Genomic DNA, 21,754 nt, shown 5'->3' on the forward strand with positions numbered 1-21,754 from the left:
ACAGGAACGCTGTATATAATCTGCAAGATGGGTGTAGCACGATTTGCCAAAAACTCGAACGGAAGTCGACAGATGATAGTACCTTTACCCCGTGGAAACGTTGTAAGAGTTCCTCAAGGCTCTCAGGCCTGTCCGTTTCCGACATAATAATTGTATTTATCTGTCTCGAGTCTAGTACCAAACGAACCGAGTTGTCGCGTTTTGGTACGACAAGCAAGGGTGAGTTGTACGAGCTTACTGCCCGCTCAGTTATTCCTTGTTCTAACATCTTGTTTATTTCCGTCTGCTGGATTATGTCTAGGGTTAGCCTGCCGAATTTCAACATCATGGGGTGCTCCGCCTACAGTCCTATTCCCACCGTGTTCACCGTAATATCGATTCTGGTTGCTGTAACTGTTGCGTTCACGATCCTGTCCACGTCCTCGATCATTTCCGTTGTTCCACCTGTGTTCGCGACTCTTATCCCAGTTTCTATAAGGCCGGTCCCGATTATAGTTCCGTTCCCATCGCGACGACCAGTCACGCCGTTGATTATTACTACGGCCAAGACTGCGATCGCGCTGCTGCGCCCCTTAATAACTTTGTGCCTGATTGGGTGGGCATTCTGCTGTATTATATTTCAACTCTTGGAGAAGTGTCTTAAACGTTTCCACGTCCTCTTTGCATCGTCCCGCAAGAATGACGTGGCGCAAGTGCATCGGCAATTTGGTGATGCATATCCTAATTAGTTCCGCAGGTCCGTATGGATCGTATAGATATTGATTAGCCTGCAGCATGTGGTCGAATAGGCGTGCTGGGCTGCCGAAACCAGACTGGTTCAAATTTGGCAGCATAATTATGCCATGCTTGACCCTATCTTGTGCCGCTTCCGACCAAAGGGGGAGAGAAAGGCTTTTCGAAACTCCCGAGTGGAGTTGCAGTGACGCGCTGCCGCCCTCATGCGAATTGCCGGTTCGACTTCCAAATAGCCACACATACATTCTATGTTATGTGAACTTGCCCAGTCGGGGGGAAGACAGAACTCAAATTGATCGAGCCATGCTCGTGGATTTATTCCTTTTTGCGAATTTCGAAATATCTCAAACTTTCTCACCGTAAGGAAATGTTTGAAATCAAATCCCCGCATTTCCTCCCGGCGAGGCCCTTCAATGTACCTATTTTTCTCATGTCTCCTCCTCAACATACATTCTTCCCTGTCGTCAAAATCTCCCTCGTGGCCGGAGTCCCTCTCTGTACTGTGCGTACGGCTATTTTTAGTGCTATTGGCGAGTTCGGAATCGCACCCCATGCGGCTTTCCAGATGCGCCATGCGTTCTTGTAATTCGCCTGTTACACCTTTGTGCCACCTGTTCACTTCGAACTGTCCCTTCTGAAATCTAAGAAGCGAACGCACCTCTTCGGTCTCTACGACCGCTACCGGTGTAGTATTGTTATCGCTCTCCGTCACCTTCATCGTGCCTACGATGTCCGCTAATGCCGCAATCTTATCATGTATTTGTCTGTTGTCCTACTTGCTGTTCGAGTGCGTGAATCGCTTGACTGTTGTCCGCTACTATGTTGCCAACGGACGCGGGACAATGCGTTTCCGCCTCCTGGACCCTCGAGAGTACCTGCTGGTGTTCTCTTTGGCATTGTTCTCTCAGCGCTAGCTGTTCTTCACTCTCTTTCGATTCCGCATCGCGACTCTGCTTGCCCTGTTCTAAGGCTCGCAGACGGTCATCGATTTGTTCAAATGTACGACATAATTCGTTCATAATATCACTTTTTATTTTACTTGCCACATTGTTTATTCTTTGTGAGATATCATCGGACACTCTCTGCATCGACCTGTCGACTTTATTTGTCTGCTGGATTAGTTTTTCGTCTATTTGTTCGCCTAGCTCGCGGATCGATTTTTCAGACGATTCTTTTTGTTCTCGGAAGGATTTTTCTGATTTCTGCGTCATTTGTTCGCCTAGCTTCCGGATCGATTTTTCAGGTTTTTGAGTCATTTGTTCGCCTAGCTCTCGAATCGATTTTTCAGGTGATTCTTTTTGTTCTCGGAACGATTTTTCAGATTTTTGGGTCATTTGATCGCCTAGCTCTCGGATCGATTTTTCAGATTTCTCTGCGTTTTCTTTATTTTGTTGCAATAAGGCTTTCATGAGTTCTGCCAAATCAATTTGGTTAGTTGGAGGCAAATTAATTTCTGGCTCTGATGTGAGCCGGTTCGTCCTGTTTTGCATTTCCTCTGAAGTATTCCCCATTGCATTACGGAACCGTCCGACGCGTTAATATTCGAAATCAGATTATCCCCTTGGCCCATGTTGCTTAAGTTGTTGGACCGCCTACTTTTAGCTTGGTTACGTGTCAGCATTAGTTCAATTTATACCCGGTACGCAACACACTAATCACAATAAATGTATCCCCCAAAAATCACTATAGTCACACGGAGGGTACCCAACCATAACGCCGTGACTCTATTGAAAGTATGCTCAGAAAAAACGCAGAAGTTGTTTGAGGGCTGCAAGTAAAAAAATTTAAGTTTATACAACGCTCGCAGTCTAACGTTTCAGAGATTCCAGAGTCTAGCGGAATCGCAGAACAGGGTCGCCATGTGTAACGTTGATGCATTAATTTGATGTGAAAGCGGTGCTGATAGACAATAAAAGCGGGTTAAAAGCTGTGAGCTGTCTGTGGTTAGTCAACCTTGCATTACTGCGCAACTGTTTCACCAGGTATCCAGTCTAGCTTACCAAATTCTCAACCACACTAACATTAATTATAATATTTTAATAATCATACGACAACTGGTGATTATATATATATATATATATATATATATATATATATATATATATATATATATATATATATATATATATATATATATATAAGAGAATTTAAATAAAAAGAAATAAATCAGTTTATATTTGGAAATTTATTTTAACATTGATCATTGAAATTTCGGCATATTAAACTTGATTCACAACTAAACTGGTACCTTATTTAGGATTGTGAAAATATGAGATTGTAATCTTACGGAACACATCAAATATCCGATCCTGCGTAGAACCTCCTCATTCCTTACCTTATCAGTCCACCTAATTTTCAACATTCGTCTATAGCACCACATCTCAAATGCTTCGATTCTCTTCTGTTCCGGTTTTCCCACAGTCCATGTTTCACTACCATACAACGTTGTACTACAGACGTACATCCTCAGAAATTTCTTCCTCAAATTAAGGCCGGTATTTGACATTAGTAGACTTCTTTTGGGCAGAAATGCCTTTTTTGCTATAGCGAGTCTGCTTTTGATGTCCTTCTTGCTCCGTCCGTCATTGGTTATTTTACTGCCTAGGTAGCAGAATTCCTTAACTTCATTGACTTCGTGACCATCAATCCTGATGTTAAGTTTCTCGCTGTTCTCATTTCTACTACTTCTAATTACCTTCGTCTTTCTCCGATTTACTCTCAAACTATACTGTGTACTCATTAGACCGTTCATTCCGTTCAGCAGATCATTTAATTCTTCTTCGCTTTCACTCAGGACAGCAATGTCATCAGCGAATCGTATCATTGATATCCTTTCACCCTGTATTTTAATTCCACTCCTGCACCTTTCTTTTATTTCCATCATTGCGTCCTCGGTGTACAGATTGAAGAGTAGGGGCGAAAGGCTACAGCCTTGTCTTACTCCCTTCTTAATACGAGCACTTCGTTCTTGATCGTCCACTCTTAATATTCCCTCTTGGTTGTTGTACATATTGTATATGATCCGTCTCTCCCTATAGCTTACCCCCACTTTTTTTAGAATCTTGAACAGCTTGCACTATTTTATATTGTCGACAAATCCTATGAACGTGTCTTGATTTTTCTTTAGCCTTGCTTCTATTATTAGCCGTAACGTCAGAATTGCCTCTCTCGTGCCTTTACTTTTCCTATAGCCAAACTGATCGTCACCTAGCGCATTCTCAATTTTCTTTTCCATTCTTCTGTATATTATTCTTGTAAGCAGCTTCGATGCATGAGTTGTTAAGCTGATTGTGCGATAATTCTCGCACTTGTCAGCTCTTGCCGTCTTCGGAATTGTGTGGATGATGCTTTTCCGAAAGTCAGATGGTATGTCGCCAGACTCATATATTCTACACACCAACGTGAATAGTCGTTTTTTTGCCACTTCCTCTAATGATTTTAGAAATTCTGATGGAATGTTATTTATCCCTTCTGCCTTATTTGACCGTAAGTCCTCCAAAGCTCTTTTAAATTCCGATTCTAATACTGGATCCCCTATATCTTCTAAATCGACTCCTGTTTCTTCTTCTATCACATCAGACAAATCTTCACCCTCATACAGGCTTTCAGTGTATTCTTTCCACCTATCTGCTCTCTCCTCTGCATTTAACAGTGGAATTCCCGTTGCACTCTTAATGTTACCACCGTTGCTTTTAATGTCACCAAAGGTTGTTTTGACTTTCCTGTATGCTGAGTCTGCCCTTCCGACAATCATATCTTTTTCGATGTCTTCACATTTTTCCTACAGCCATTTCGTCTTAGCTTCCATGCACTTCCTATTTATTTCATTCCTCAGCGACTTGTATTTCTGTATTCCCTATTTTCCCGGAACATGTTTGTACTTCCTCCGTTCATCAATCAACTGAAGTATTTCTTCTGTTACCCATGGTTTCTTCGCACCTACCTTCTTTATACCTATGTTTTCCTTCCCAACTTCTGTGATGGCCCTTTTTAGAGACGTCCATTCCTCTTCAACTGTGTTGCCTACTGCGTTATTCCTTATTGCTGGCCGGCCGCGGTGGTCTCGCGGTTCTAGGCGCGCAGTCCGGAACCGTGCGACTGCTACGGTCGCAGGTTCGAATCCTGCCTCGGGCATGGATGTGTGTGATGTCCTTAGGTTAGTTAGGTTTAAGTAGTTCTAAGTTCTAGGGGACTAATGACCACAGCAGTTGAGTCCCATAGTGCTCAGAGCCATTTGAACCTTATTGCTGTATCTATAGCGTTAGAGAACTTCAAACGTATCTCGTCATTCCTTAGAACTTCCGTATCCCACTTCTTAGCGTATTGATTCTTCCTGACTAATGTCTTGAACTTCAGCCTACTCTTCATCACTACTATATTGTGATCTGAGTCTATATCTGCTCCTGGGTACGCCTTACAATCCAGTATCTGATTTCGGAATCTCTGTCTGACCATGATGTAATCTAATTGAAATCTTCCCGTATCTCCCGGCATTTTCCAAGTATACCTCCTCCTCTTGTGATTCTTGAAAAGGGTATTCGCTATTACTAGCTGAAACTTGTTACAGAACTCAATTAGTCTTTCTCCTCTTTCATTTCTTGTCCCAAGCCCATATTCTCCTGTAACCTTTTCTTCTACTCCTTCCCCTACAACTGCATTCCAGTCGCCCATGACTATTAGATTTTCGTCCCCCTTTACACACTGCATTACCCTTTCAATATTCTCATACACTTTCTCTATCTGTTCATCTTCAGCTTGCGACGTCGCCATGTATAACTGAACTATCGTTGTCGGTGTTGGTCCGCTGTCGATTCTGATTAGAATAACCCGGTCACTGAACTGTTCACAGTAACACACCCTCTGCCCTACCTCCCTATTCATAACGAATCCTACACCTGTTATACCATTTTCTTTTGCTGTTGATATTACCCGATACTCATCTGACCAGAAATCCTTGTCTTCCTTCCACTTCACTTCACTGACCCCTACTATATCTAGATTGACCCTTTGCATTTCCCTTTTCAGATTTTCTAGTTTCCCTACCACGATCAAGCTTCTGACATTCCACGCCCCGACTCGTAGAACATTATCCTTTCGTTGATTATTCAATCTTTTTCTCATGGTAACCTCCCCCTTGGCAGTCCCCTTCCGGAGATCTGAATGGGGGACTATTCCGGAATCTTTTGCCAATGGAGAGATCATCATGACACTTCTTCTACTACAGGCCACATGTCCTGTGGATACACGTTAAGTGTCTTTAATGCAGTGGTTTCCATTGCCTTCTGCATCCTCATGTCGTTGATCATTGCTGATTCTTCCGCCTTTAGGGGCAATTTCCCACCCCTAGGACAAGAGAGTGCCCTGAACCTCTATCCGCTCCTCCTCCCTCTTTTACAAGACCGTTGGCAGAATGAGGCTGACTTCTTATGCCGGAAGTCTTCGGCCGCCAGTGCTGATTATTTATCAAAAGTTAGGCAGTGGCGGGGATCGAACCCGGGACCGAAGACGTTTTGATTATGAATCAAAGTTGCTACCCTTTTTTTTTTTTTTTTTGCCTTTCGTGGGCAACTGCTCTACCAACTTTTTTTTTTTTTCATAGTACAAAATTTATTTTTTAATACAAATGAGATTCAATTACAAAATAGTACACAAGAAAACAGCTTATTGGGAAAAGTCTTACAAAGCTTCACCTTTGTGGTGCAGAACATAACAATTAAGCTCAAATTTTACACTTCAAATGGAAAATAAAATTATTACAGAAAAAGAAAAGAAAAAATCAGTCTGTGCATAAAATACCTCCCATCTTTTTGGTTACTTTCATGGAAATGCGATGACAAAGCCACAAAACTGAAGTTGTACTAAGGCACTTATGCAAATAACATGTACAGAAATATGTCAATGAATACTTAAAGAAAATGGTGTTTCTACACACACTAATTATTAAGCTCAACAAAAATATAATCACAGCCTACAATGCTTATTTCACAAAGTACTAACTACATTTTTTTTTTGAGAATGCATAAAAAAAAACAAGGCAGCCATGCGCAAAAGTTGCCAATAAAGTGAACTAAAAAGGGCCATCTTGCTCGCCGCGGTCACATTGCTAGGCGGGCGGCCAGGAACGGGCGGTCGTCATTGCATTGGACATCACCAGCCACCAATCGTTGGAGCGCCCGGGGCCGCTGCACACAGTCAGAGACTGTTTCTGTTACCATAGGGGAATCGTGGAAAGATCACATCTACAAGTTAATGTCTTCTCACACCCGACACACCCCAGCTGGGTGGTGGGTCCATGAATGACGAACCCAAATAGTTCGCAAAAAGGTTCCGGTAATCCTGTCTGTTCGTTAAGACCAGAAACTCGTCGATCATATAGTACCATAAATCTAGGACGTCTTTGTCTCCATCGCGGTATATGTAGTGTATCGCCATTCCTCGTACCCAATTAACCGCATTCATCCGGGTCATAGGGAAATAGACAGCGTCGCGATGAAAGAGTTCTTGGGGTAAAATCGAAACGTAGGGGCGGCGGAGCAGGAAAGCCAGGATCTGGCGGATCAGTTTCCAGCACTCACGCGCGGGGCCACAGTTCAGTCTATGTTCATCCGTGTCTAACGTCGTGCAACGGGGGCACACAGGGTCGTCAATTAGGTGAATGGCATGCAGCCGTTGTCGGGTTGGAAGTTTCTCGTTAACGACCACATACCACGTCGACCGCACGAAAGTAGACAGGAACGGCGCGTGGATGGCTCGCCATACTCGTGGCCAGTCGACCGTAGGGTGGCGCCGTACAATGTCGTTATCCGGAGTCCAGTGCTGGAGAGCACTATAATAAGTCTTCGCTGTCGGATTCCGTGCCTCCGATATAACCCGCAACACATAGCTATGCTCTACGAAAAACGTTCTAATGTGTGACAGCGAGGGCGATAAATGTCCAACTGGTAGCGGTGGGTACAGCGTACGTGGGGCCACTTCTTCAATCAGTAGGCCTGGGAGACTGGCTGTTGGTGAAAGCCAGAGTCGCCTCATGGAACGGAGATACAGTGCCAGCGCTCTGTGCTTGACGTGAGTGAGTCCAACACCGCCTTTGTCGAAGGGTAAAGTAAGCGTAACAAAACGGATCTTGAAAACAGCACCATCGTTCACCACGTGTCCAAACACTGCCTGTATCCTGGAAGCCATCGTGTCCGTTATCGGCAGTACATGGGCGTAATGGTTAAGGTGAGAAGCCATGTACACATTAACGTATTGGGCGCGTTGCAAAATGTTCAATGATCTGAATTTATTGAGACGAGCCTCTAAACGGAGTCGTCGTAAGACCATACGATACGTAAAGGCCGCCGTGCGTTGTATTTGTCGATGGAGTGATATCCCTAAACACTTGAGCATCGGGACCTTTGTCAGAGGTACGGCCAGACCTGCAGGCATTCCTCGTCCTACCTCCATGTAGCGTGATTTCCGAAGGTTGAGCACACTGCCTGCCACCGCCCCATACTGGTGGAGCCAGGAAAACGCCGTGTGTATTTCGTCACCAGACCGTGCTAAGAACATTACATCGTCGGCGTATGCACCACATCGAAAGGTTACGGAACGGAGGGTAAGTCCTTCTAAGCGTCGCCGTAGTCCGTGAAGAGCTGGTTCGAGGGCAACGGCGAAGAGCATGGCAGAAAGAGGACAACCCTGCCGGACGGACCTGTTGACACGGACGGGGGCGGACCGACAGCCGTTGATCATAATCCTCGTGACAGCCCCATGGATCAATCGAAGCACAACAGACGTCGTCAGACGCGGGACACCGATGTGTTCCATAACAGAACGCAGGAAACCATGGTTAACGCGGTCGAAAGCATGGTCGAAGTCCAGCGCAACAAGAGCGCCTTGGAGGCGGCAAGTTTGCATGAGCGCCACCACGTCTCTATAGGTGCTTAAAGTCGTAAACACATTAGTGTCGCCCCCGAGGCAGGTTTGATCAGTGTGAATGGCCGCCATTACCGTAGGTTTGAGCCTCTCACGGAGCATGCGTGTCAACAGCTTATAGTCAGTGTTTAGCATTGTCAACGGGCGAAAATCAAGAGGGCGACGGCCTCCGCCGGGTTTGGGCACAGGGATCAAGAGACCCTCAGTAAAGTCAGATGGTACCTGAAAATCGGCGTCCAGGAGTTCACTGTACATCCTGACCCACATTGGGCCCATGAGATCAAAGAACCGCTTGTAAAATTCAAGAGGGAGGCCGTCAGGGCCAGGCGTTTTGTTGGGAGAGCCACGCAACAGAGCCTCTCGCAGTTCTTCCAAAGTCACCGCCGACAAGAGCGTAGCATCATCTTGTAGGTTCCGAGAGACTGGTAGGTCAGATAGGACTTCCCTGACCCCTACATTCATGTGGGACTCCCTCTCGTAAAGAAGTTTATATGACTGTGTGAACGCTCGGACGATATCCATTTGTGCGTCAACGCGTCGCCCGTCCTCCGTCTCAACCTCGGTAATGAGCTGCCTCTTGCGTCTTCGGCGTTCTTGAATGATATGGTGGAGGGAAGGTCGTTCACCACGAACATCATCAGTCGTCCTCGCTCGCACCCGCACACCCGCAAGACGTACGGCGTTGATACGAAGCAGTTGTGCCTTGACGCGTTGTACTGCTGATTGTCGCTCTGGCGACGGCGGTTGTACAGCCAGTTCGCGGAGCGCAGTATAGTAAAAATCAGTAGTCGCAGTATACCAGCGCGCTCGGTCGCGTCCATAGCTGACTAATGTTCGGCACAGTGCGGGTTTTGCACACCGTAACCACCATTGAAGTACAGAACGGTAGGCGGGTAAACGCCGGTGGCAAGTGCTCCATGTGGACTCGACTGCGCGTCTGCAATTTATCTCATCAAGAAGGGCCACATTGAGGCGCCACGGACCCCTACTTCGGCGGACGCGCTGACGGGGGAGGGTGAGAGTACACACATATGCGAGGTGATCCGTGAACGCTGCCGGCCACATCTCAGCGTCGACAACGGCCGATCGTAGGCCGCGGGTGACGTAGACTCGATCCAAACGGCTCGCGGAGTGACTAGTAAAGTAGGTGTGTGCTCGACGGTCGCCGTGTTGGATGATCCAGGTGTCCAACAAGGCCAAGTCCTGTACAAGTGCCTGGAGTGCCGGGCAGGTGGTATAGTGTGGCTCCTGGTCGGATGGGCGGAGCACACAATTAAAATCGCCGCCTACTACGAAGTGGTCGGTATTGCCCTGGAAGAGCGGGGCTACATCTTCGGCAAAAAAGGTGCGCCGTTCTCTCCTTTTGCCGGTGCCTGAAGGAGCATATAAGTTCACCAGACGTACTGTACCAATCGTGAGTGCGACCCCCCGGGCCGACGTTAAATAGGAGACATCAGTGGCCATTATCCCTTCCCGCAGTAGAATCGCCGTACCTCCGCCGCCCACATCTGTAGGCATAGTGTAGGCGTCATATCCGTAGGCATCGAGACAGAGTCCTGATCGGACTTCTTGAAGGAAAACAACGTCCAGATCCGCAGCGCGTAACGTATCCTTCAGCATACGGGTCTTGACATCAGATGTAATGCCATTGACGTTGATCGTGGCGAGGCGGTATGCCTGGTCCATCAAGTCTCGGGAGGTGACCATGGTATGACAGGAGGGCCGGTCTTGCGAAGTGCTAGGCAGCGACGAGAGGTGCTCATGCCGTCCTAGGCGTCTGTCGCCGGCCGCGTAGACGCTGCCATCGGCATCGGTGCATCGTCTTGGTTCTGAAACGCATCCTGCAACTCCATCTCCTGCGCCCAGTCGCCCAGGGACGTTGACACCACTGGATCTCGAGAGGCAGACGGAGGCAAGGGTGCATCCCCGGTGTCGGAGCTGCGGTGATCTCCCGCATCCCCATGTGGTCCAGACCCAGCGGTAGTGGGAGAAGACGTCGAACCGTGTGAGACGGTAGGGTCGCCTGTGTCGGCGCGGTGGAGCGGTTGAGGCACCTCGTCATCCAGCGGTGTCGCCTCGGGCTGTTCTACGTCGTCGGTTGTCTTGCGCCGCTTCTTATGACGCTTGGGTGATTTCTGCTTACGCTGCCGCGCCTCTGTTTCCGACGTAGGGCAAGGGGAGGACGCTGCATCCTGTGCTTCAACTTCCATCGCACCGTCGGCGAGCCGTTGTGACGGTGCGCCGGAGTCCGACGAAAGGACATCAGTAGCATCAGCACTGAAAGACGCTTGGGGCTCCGTGGAAGCTACTGCAGGATCCTCCAAAGCTTTCACCAATACAGTGGGGTCGTCATATACAGCTGGCGTCTCCCGTCTCGCCGCCGCAACATACGTAATCGGCAGAGAGGTCGGTGTCGACGGACGAATCTGGTCGGTCGAGGGTGTCTGCGTGAGACGGCGTTGCAGGCATTCGGTACGCATGTGTCCCGTCTGGCCACAACCGGAGCAGGTTCTCGGCTGACCGTCGTAAATAATTATTGCCCTGCAACCAGCGATCGTGAGATACGAAGGAATATGGCGATGCAGGTCAATACGGACTTGTCGCACCCCGTTAAGGACAGGGTAGGTGTCGAAGGTCTTCCATTTTTCGGCCGTGTGGCCGAGAATTGTTCCATAGGGTCGAAGAGCAAGGGTGACCAAATCCGCTGGAACTTCAAAAGGGAGCTCAAACACGCGCACATTTTGGATTCCCAATCCAGCACGTTCAAGCGTCACCACACCCACGTTTCCGTCTGAGTGGCAGAACCGATAACCTGCCGTCGAGCGTCTGAGAAGTTTGTCACATGCTTCGTCGTCAGTGAACTTAAGATATACGACGCTGGAGACAATAGATAAGTGGATACCGATCAGCTCGTTAGGATCAACATGTACCACATCGCGTAAAAAACGCTCTACTTCGTGGGCCTTGGGTCTAGAGTACGTAGTGTCGAACTGCAGCTTGATCGTGGCTTTCCGATACGAAAGAGCCATCGTGTGTCAGGAACGTGACGGCAATACGTAACACTAGCGCGCCGGCGCGGTAAACAACAACACACCCGGAAACGCGACACGGAGCGGCCGGGACGTACCGCACCGCTCCACAGCCAAAGGCCGACTGACCCCTAGACCACGGGTCATAAATACAGAGTCAAAAAGGGGTAATGTAGGAGTGAGTTTAATCGTGAACAAGTAAATAGGAATGTGGGTAAGTTACTACGAATGGCATATTGAACCCATTATCGTAGACAAGATACACTCGAAGCCCACAACTACCACAGCAGTACAAGTTGATACGCCAAGTAGCTCCGCAGACGATGAAGAGATTAAAGAAATATATGATGAGATTTTAAAAAATCATTCACGTTGCTAAGAGAAACGAAAAGTTAAATGTGATGGAGGGGTGGAATTCAATAGTAGGAAAAGAAAGGAAAGGAAAAACAGTAGACGAATATGAACGGGGGACAGGAATGAAAGAGTAGGCCACCTGGTAGAATTGTTTAGAGTGCATAATTTAATCAGTGTTAACACTTAGTTCAAGAATCGTGAAAGAAGGTGCTATAAGTGGAAGAGACCTGGAGACACTGAAAGGATTCAGACTGATAATATAATCGTTAGACTGAGATATCGGAACCAGATATTTAATTGTGAGATATTTACAGGGGCAGACGTGGACTCTGGCCACAATTTATTGGTTATGAACTGTAGATTAAATCTGAAGGAATTACAAAGCGGTAACAAATTAAGGAGAGGGGATCTGGAGAAGCTGAAAGAACAGGAGGTTGTTGAATGTCTCAGAGGGAGCATTAGGTAACAATTGACAAGAACAGAGGGAAGGAGTACATTAGAAGATGAATGGTTAGCTTTGAGAGATGAAATGTTGAAGGCATCTGAGGATAAAATAAGTAAAAAGAGAAGGCCTGGCAGAAATACACTTAAAGTAGTAGATGAGTTTTGCTATTTGGGGAGGAATGTCGCAACAACGCTACTGAACCGAGTTTGTCGAACAGTTGATGCCATCTCACCCCGCCCCGACACGCTCACTTGTCGCTCCTAACCGTCTTGTGACGCACAAAGTGTATAACGAAGCGTATAAACGCTCAATGGACAAAGCAACTGCAAACCGACACAGTCACAAAGATGATCTTGCTGTGTAATTTCAAATTATACCGTGAAGAGTGCCATTAAATGGTTTCCGATAAAGATAAACTGAACAATTATACATGACTGTGCTTAAACTGACACACAATATTTTTAGCGCAACGCAGTCTGACTTTCAATAATCCCTACAAAAGAATGGCCCTGACTAACATTAACCTATACCTTTCACAAATCACTTACCTCACAAAAATCTTGGTTACTCGAACTACTGCAATACAGCGAGTGCTACTACTGCCAGCTAACTAAAAGATTCAAACTACTGAAGGCACTAACTACTGATAGGCATAGTTAGCAAATGAAAGATTTTAATAGAGAACAAACAATGTATTTACCTTAATAGTCATAAAAAATCATAATATATATAGTAGTTCATGACATCCAGTCTTACAAATTTCAAAACTCCGCCATTTCTGTCCCCACATCCACCACTGCTGGCGGCTCACCTCCAACTGCACAACCCTATGCGCTGTTAACAGCCAACTGCCCAACACTACAATGGCAGACAACAATGCAAACTAGCCACAGACTGCACACAGCACAGCCAGTGATTTTCATACAGAGGTGGCGTTACCAATAAAAAAGCCTAAGCAGCCTACTTACACAGGGTTCAAATGAGAAATGTTAATACTTAACTACAGATTACTGTTATTTCTTTATAAGTCTAATTGAAATGACTGAAGTTATTGAATGTCTTCTCGTTTTCCATCCGAGCCGACTAGATAATGATTGTCCATTTTGTTTACCAAAAAGCTTTTAGTTTATTTTGACATAAGATAATTTACGAAGAATACAGCAATTACGAAGACAGAACACTTAGTGGCTATCATAATTGTCATATTATAGAGTTTAACACTGACTTCGCAACAAACTCACTGTAACTGATTGTTAATAAACGACTGAAAATACCCAACTAATTCATCCCTTTCAAAATAGGTATTTTGGATTTTTGTGTAAAATGTCCCGATAAATACAACGTCGAGTCCGAACTCCTAATTTTGGACATGACCTGGCAATCCTAACTGCGAGATAGCACCGAGCTTCAGAGATAATGGGACTTCCCCTACCCACTGCTCAGCCAAGCGTTCGAACTGATGATCTGTGTGTGCTTCCATACTATTGGAAACACAATATTGAAAATCTGATAATTTAAAATCATACAATTTGTTACTATAATGGTCTAGAACTACTGAAATGCAATTAATCTTGAATATCAATCTTATCAGATGGATAGTTTTCACAAAAATAGATGTTTTACAATAGTTTTAGATTCATTGAAACTTGAAGAAAAAAGTTTGTAATTTTAATAGTATGTGCGTGTGGTATAAGAACATCGTGTAGAAGTTTCTGCAGAGTTACGTAAAGCATTTGGCTTGTTTTAGATTTTTTGCAGAAATATTACATCTGATCAAATTTGAGGCTACAGTGTTTAAACTTAGGGAGGATATGGAATAAAATAAGAGAAATCAAATTCACGGGGAAAGATTTAAGCGTTCGTTTTTCCGACGCGCTGTTCGAGGGTGCACGGTAGAGAAATAGATGAAACCTCTGCCACGCACTCAAGTGTGAATTGTGGACTAGAGTGCATATGTCACTGAGATGTGGATGTGAAGTACATAGTTAGGTGCTGCGACTGGCAAGAAACGCCAGAGTTCTGCAGCTGATCGGGATGTGAGTGTTACTCTGCTGGAGCCTCGTGATCTACGTCTACATCTACATGGGTACTCTGCAAATCACATTTAAGTGCCTGGCAGAGGTTTCATCGAACCACCTTCACAATTCTGTTATTCCAATTTCGTTTAGATGTATTTTTCTTACGGCAGTAACTGCAATGGTGAGTACTTGCCGTGAATGGCTCTCGTTAGGGGACTAAAGTTGCACTGGATTCACACTGCATAAAATTAAACTTTCGTGTGAGTGTTAGACATTTATTTGCCCCCTCCAGTCCGGTTTAGCGATTTCTTGTGTGCCGCTCGCCTTCAGAATCCCCGTCAAGAATGAAGCATTAAACTTTTAAATTTCAGGCGAGCTAAAGTATCTCTAGCTAGTGCGCCCGATGTTTAATAGAGACAGAATGTGTAATTAATAGAACTACGAATAGGATTTTCATTCTGAACTACGCCATACGCTCTGAAAAGAAACAATTTATGTCAAATGCTAATGTTGTGAGTGTATGATACAAAAAAGTCTGAACATAGGGATTCTGTCTAGGAACATTGATTAAATGATTTCAGTAGCTACTTCCTCATTTCCAGACGTATGAAGTCAGAGCTCTATTCCAGCTTTTGAGGGCGGTATATGTGAGAAAGTGAAAAGCAGATTACAAGTAATTCGTTTAGGACTATTTTCAAGGTATATACCTCTCTACTTTACAGTCGCATGGGTGGACAGTATTGAGCTGAGTACTTTACAGACCCATATCGCGTGGGTGGATAATACTGTACGACAATTCCTCTCTCTCTCTCTCTCTCTCTCTCTCTCTCTCTCTCTCTCTCTCTCTCTCTCTCCTCATCAATCTTCTAACTGGTTTCATACGGCCCTCTACGAATTCCTCACCTGTGTCAACATCTTCGTTTCGGAGTACCAGTTGCAGCCTACGTCTTCAGTTAGTTGTTGGATGTATTTCAATCTCTGTCTTCTTCTACAGCCCCCTCTAGTGCCATGGAAGTTATTCTCTGACGTCTTAACAGGTGTCCTAACATCCTGTCCCGCCTAGACAGTGTTTTCCATATCTTCCTTTTCTCGCTAATTCTCGCAGAACCTTCTCATTTCTTTCGTTATCTGTCCATCTAATTTTCAACATCCGTCTACACACAAGGGCCAAAGAAACTGTTACACCTGCCTAATATCGTGTAGGGTCCCCGCGAGCATGCAGAACTGCCGCAACATGACGTGGCATGGACTCGACTAAGGTCTGAAGTAGTTCTGGAGGGAACTGACACCGTGAATCTTGCAGGGCTGTCCATAAATCCGTAAGAGTACGAGGGGGTGGAGATCTCTTCTGAAGATCACGTTGCAATACATACGGTATATACTCAATAATGTCCATGTCTGAGGAGTTTGGTGGCCCGCGGAAGTGTTTAAACTCAGAATAGTGTTCCTGGAGCAACTCTGGAGCAATTCTGTGGGGTGTCGCGTTGTCCTGCTGGAATTTCCTATGTCAGTCGGAATGCGCAATGGGCATAAATGGATGCAGGTGACCAGACAGGATGCTTACGTACGTGTCACCTGCCAGAGTAGTATCTAGATATATCAGGGGTCGCATATCACTCCAACTGCACACGGCCCACAGCATTACGGAGCCTGCACCTGTAAGGGCTGCGAATCTATTCTTTACCGATTTCCCACTGTCCATGTTTCACTATCATACAGTGCCGTGCTTCTAACGTAGATTGTCAGAAATTACATCCGCAAATAAAGGCCTATGTTTTATATCAGTAAACTTCACTTGGACAGGAATGCCATTTTTGCTAGTGCTAGTCTGCTTTTTATGTCATCCTTGCTTCGACCGTCATGTTATTTTGCTTCCATGTCAGAAAAAATTCTTAACTTCGTCATCATTATCGATGTTAAGTTTGTCGCTAGTCTCATTTCTGCTACTCCTGATTATTTTCGTCCTTCTTCGGTTTATTCTCAGTCCATATTCTATACTCGTTAGATGGTTCATTCCATTCAACACGTCCGATAATTATTTTTCAGTTTCGCTGAGGATAGCAATATCTTATAATTTTATCCTTTAACGCTGAATTTGAATCCAACTCTTGAATCTTTCCTTTATTTCAGTTATTGCTTCTTTGATGTCTAGATTGAACATTAGGGACGAAACAGCACATCCCATCTTACTCCTTTTTTTTAATCCGAGAAAAATATTATGACAAAAACAGGAAAACGTAATAAATATACTTAATAAATATATTTTCCCCAACGCCCCAACCGACCCCAAGACATTGCGACCGATGCTGACCTATCTGTCCCACATTACATCACGGTCACGGAGCACAATCATTTCCATGAAATCGAAAATAATGAGGGTTGTCTTTGTTACCAATGGATAATTTTGACAAAACATTATTTCTCTTGGGATTGCTACTTTCCGTATTATGCAATAGAGACTGTGAGATGCCAAAATAAAAAGAAGGTAAAACGCTTCTTTCGAAATGCATTCTGCCACTTCTTTTCATTTACATGTGGCTCCACCTTCGAATGAGCGATGCCAATTGATCACACGTGTTATTAGAACGGTGGTATGTCAGTAAAAGCTGAACACTCAACGCATTTGTAGTACTTTCGCATTTTGAGAGCGACATCCAACTTATTTTTTTAAGTGTAAAATGACAAGTTATCCTGCAGTAGAACTGTTCGGGCGCAAGGGTAGTAAATCGGTCTAGTTATTTATTCAGTTCCAGCAGATACTGTTCCTTGCTGTCGAAGTGAGTTGCTTTCACCGTAGACGCTATTGAATACTAACGTTCGGAAGCAGTAATTCAGCACGTTTCTCGTGGACTTCTGGGAGAAACCTAACTAACTCACATTCAACTAGCGCCGCACGTGACCGTTGTGCTCGGTTGGGGTGAGGAAAGAGGGGGCGAGGGGATAACAGGAGGGTTTGCGGCAGGGGACGGAACCGTGCTCAGTTTCAGCTCAAACCGAGACCCAATTCATGAGTGTATCCTTTGTACGTTATTCTTTGTATTTATTGCTCCGTAGTTGGTGACTGTCAAAAAGCTTTCGTCCATGTGTTCTACGAGCCGAAGTACAAATTAATTTATATTCGTGTTACAGCTTGTATAGTTGCTACTACGGATACTGCATTATTAACTTTCAATTAGACTTTAAAAACAGTTCCTTAAATATAAAACAAAAAAATGAAGTTGGCTTCATTCCCCGTAATTAATGTTTTCTAGCCGTTTCTTCCTGATAACGTTTTGCTGAAAAGAAATAGTGTCTTTGACTGATTTTAAACGAAAACGTGACTTTTTTATCAACGTAGTTTTTCATTTCTCAGCACTGTGTATGACACGTTTCAAATGAAAAGACGAATTTCAGTGGCTTATACATACAGTCGAATGTAAGTAAATGGGAACCCAAACCGCCAGAATGTTTTGTCGCTTTTTCTCACCTACTTAGTGTCATACTCACAGAGCTTCAGGATTAGTTTCTATCACTAATGAGTTTCCTCGACTCGGGCCCATTAGTTGCGACCGTTACTTTACGGTGTTGAAGAAAAGAGAGGAAACAATAAGAAATGGGGTGGAATTAAGAAATAATTTAATAAGTTATGTGAAACTACCTAAAAAAATATTATGCATAATAATATTGAAACAGATCTATTAGAATTTTCTGATAACAGAAAGGCTCTCACCATGACAATTATCAGCAGCTGACGCCACAAGTCACCTCTTTGTGAACGAGACATGCGTCTGGAAGAGAGGACCTTTTTTGGCCTGACAAAAATTATTATATTTTCGGTGCCTGTGCCCCTCCTGCGTGTTGAAAGCAAGGATGAGTGAAACTTCCTGACAGATTAAAACTGTATGCCGAACTGAGACACGAACTCGGGACCTTTGCCTTCCGCGGGCAAGTGCTCTACCATCTGAGCTACCCAAGAATGACTCACGAGCTGTTCTCAAAGCTTTAATTCCGCCAGTATCTCGTCTCTTACCTTTCAAACTCCACAGAAGCTCTTCTACGAACATTGCAGAACTAGCACTCCTGGAGGAAAGGATATTGCGGAGACATGGCTTAGCCATAGCCTAGGGGATGTTTCCTGAATGAGATTTTCACTCTGCAGCGGAGTGTGCGCTGATATGAAACTTCCTGACAGATTAAAACTGTGTGCCTAACCGAGACTCGAACTCCGGACCTTTGCCTTTCGAGGGCAAGTGCCAACTGAGCTACCCAAGCACGACTCACGACTCGTCCTCACAGCTTCAATTCTGCCACTACCTCGTCTCCTACCTTCCAAACCTCACATTCCGCAGCAGAGTGAAAAGCTTCTGTGAAGGTAGGAGACGAGGTACTGGCTGAATTGAAGCTGTGAGGACGGTTCAGGAGACGTGCTTGGGTAGCTCAGCTGGTAGAGCAGTTTCCCGTGAAAGGCAAAGGTCCCTAGTTCGAGTCTCGGCCCGGCACACAGTTTTAATCTGGCAGGAAGTTTCATATCAGCCCAGACTGCGCTGCAGAGTGAAAATCTCATTAAGGATGAGTGAGTGTGTGATTGTGATTAGTATGAATTCTTTCGTGGGTAACTGTTACTTGCATTGTATGATTCTACCAACTTCAGGTGGCGATGGAAGAAAGCAGAGACGTTTGTCTGCATCCATAGGGCACGCCAAGAAGAGAAGACCATTATGTTGGCCACATTTTGCTAGGTACAGGGTGGGGTAAATAAATGTGCCCCGGACGAATGCATACGATTGGACGTGAATTTGTTGCAGCATTAACGGAGAAGGGAAAGACCTATAGTTACTTCCAACAGGATTGAGCAAATGCCCATACAGCCAGCCGAACCTTGGAGCACATTCCACAGTCTTCACGCCTGAAAGAGTCTTTAACAGAGGTCAGTCTGCTCGCAACCCTAAGCTGGCCACCCAGGTCACCTGATCTGTTAGTGTGCGATTACTTTCTGTGGGGAGCCGGCAAGTCTAAAGTATATTCGCAACAGACCTCGCAGTCTTCAAGAACTGCAGCAGAACATTTCGAATGAGACTGCAGCAATTTCAGCAGTCCAGCTTCGACCCACCTTCAGCAATTTGTTGACCAGGGACCAAAGGTGCCAAAAATTGAGAGGTGGTCACTATCAAATCTGCTATAGTTAAGTCAGTAACTGTATTTCCTTCCCTCTGCTGTGTTTCTTTGTACCCTGGAACTCTGTTCTCCGGGCCACTTTTATTCGCCCCACCCTATATTTCCACTCCCACCACCTTTGCCTCCCAAGTGCACCAGCGTGTTCACGCCTGGCCTCACTTTTAGGTGTAATAGAATCATTTACTTACACCACAGTCAGCTGATTTCGGACGATAGCCATCTTCAAGTGAGAACTCCTAGGACAGGATATGGAAAATGGTTCAATAAATTTGTAGCTTGGCTAGCCGACATGAAAACAAACTTAGTGGGTATAAAGACTTGACTTGCGTTTTGTGAATAATCCATGTAGCGCCTGGACTCGGAAATCAGGACGTTCACTCTGAACAATAATGAAGTTTGTTTTCTTTTCAAGTGTGCATGGCTATGTTTCCTAGACTTATCCCTAAAATTTATTGTGAGTTTTACTGGTTCACATAGGGAATTTTCCATTGTTAATTTCCAGTGAACATCACATGACAGGAAAAAGTAGCTGCTTTTGAGTTTGGTAGTCATACGTTGCGTATGTCTTCCCGTTAGGTCTGAAAGTTTAAATCCTGTGGGAGTGATAATAGTAATTCTTGCTGTATTCGTTCAGAATGTTATTTCCCCATATCTAGTGGCCGGCCGGTGTGGCCGAGCGGTTCTAGGCGCGACCGCTACGGTCGCAGGTTAGAATCCTGCCTCGGGAATGGATGTGTGTGATGTCCTTAGGTTGGTTAGCTTTAAGTTCTAGGGGACTAATGACCTCAGATGTTAAGCCCCGTAGTGCTCGGAGCCATTTGAACAATTTTTTTTTCATACCTAGTATAATTTGTTCTAAATGTGCAATGTTAAAAAATTTAAGATGTTGAATGAGATCCAAGCCATCTATCTTCCCAGTAAATTTCAGTTGCATAAGAGCCATTACCACTTAAAAACGCGTTGACGCGGAATTTTTTGTCGATACTTAGGAATGTTCGCAAAATATATTTTTTATGAGGACCACGTGTAATCACCAATGCAACAGACCGAAGCTGAGTAGCTAAACATTACCTGCCTCCTTCTGCCATAAAGTAAAGGATCCTCTATGGTGAATTTTGGTATCGCAACTCCCCTTTTACATGCCAAATCTCCGTGGAGAGAGATACATGTGTTTCTAATAATAGGTGGCATTTCACTTCGGACGAATTCTTATATGTCTATATAATTTGCCTTCATTTATTTAGAATCCGATTTAAAAGCATTGGCGTGTTGTTGCAAACTCGCAGGCATCCAGCGGCATCTTATTTCTTGTTTCTTGTATTTGTGGGCCACATTAACTGATATCTAGAGACAAATCCAGTGTTGCCCTCGTATTCGTTTTGCTAGTTTTCTATTAAAACGAAAACAAAAAAAAACTGTTTGTAGTAAAGCCTTGAAAAAATTTCATTTCCATGTATTTCTGAAAACACTTTTGTAATTATGAAACAGCCGTACAAAGAAATACACATAATGTACAAACGTGTAAGTGCAGTACCCAAACTAAGAAACATGATCCCAGGCATTTTCTGCACGCTGGGCTCAGCTGCTTCGCTTGTCTACAACCAGCACCTAGCTGCTACAACACGATTTTGTAAATGTTTCTAAAGCAACGCTTCTTCCTCTCCATAAACGACTATAGTTCTCGCGAAGGCCGTCTGAGCTTCAAATTTGAAAGCTGTCAACAAACACTGCCTGCTTTCTTTATGTTCCGTGGACCGTAGGAGTGTCTTAGAAGTAGGTGTGCATTTTTTTCAGTTACCTTAGAGTTTATGACACCACATCTCTTGACCTATGTTTGTACAATGCTGTATTTCAGTAGAAACATTCAGCAGCATATGTGGATTCTGTCGGCGAAATACTTTGCGAATTAGGTAGTAGCAAAGCCTCAATAAATTTAAACGTCATGCATAATATGGCAGTTTTTCACGGATTCATTGTTCATGACGTCATATCTCCCGAACTACGATAGGTCGGTGGTTTGTATACGAAGTTTGATTGAAATCGTTCCAGTGGTTTAGAAGATGTGGAACACACATCCACCCACACAGACACAAACACAGACA

This window comes from Schistocerca gregaria, chromosome 3 (assembly GCF_023897955.1).
Source record: "Schistocerca gregaria isolate iqSchGreg1 chromosome 3, iqSchGreg1.2, whole genome shotgun sequence".
Lineage (NCBI taxonomy): Eukaryota > Metazoa > Arthropoda > Insecta > Orthoptera > Acrididae > Schistocerca > Schistocerca gregaria.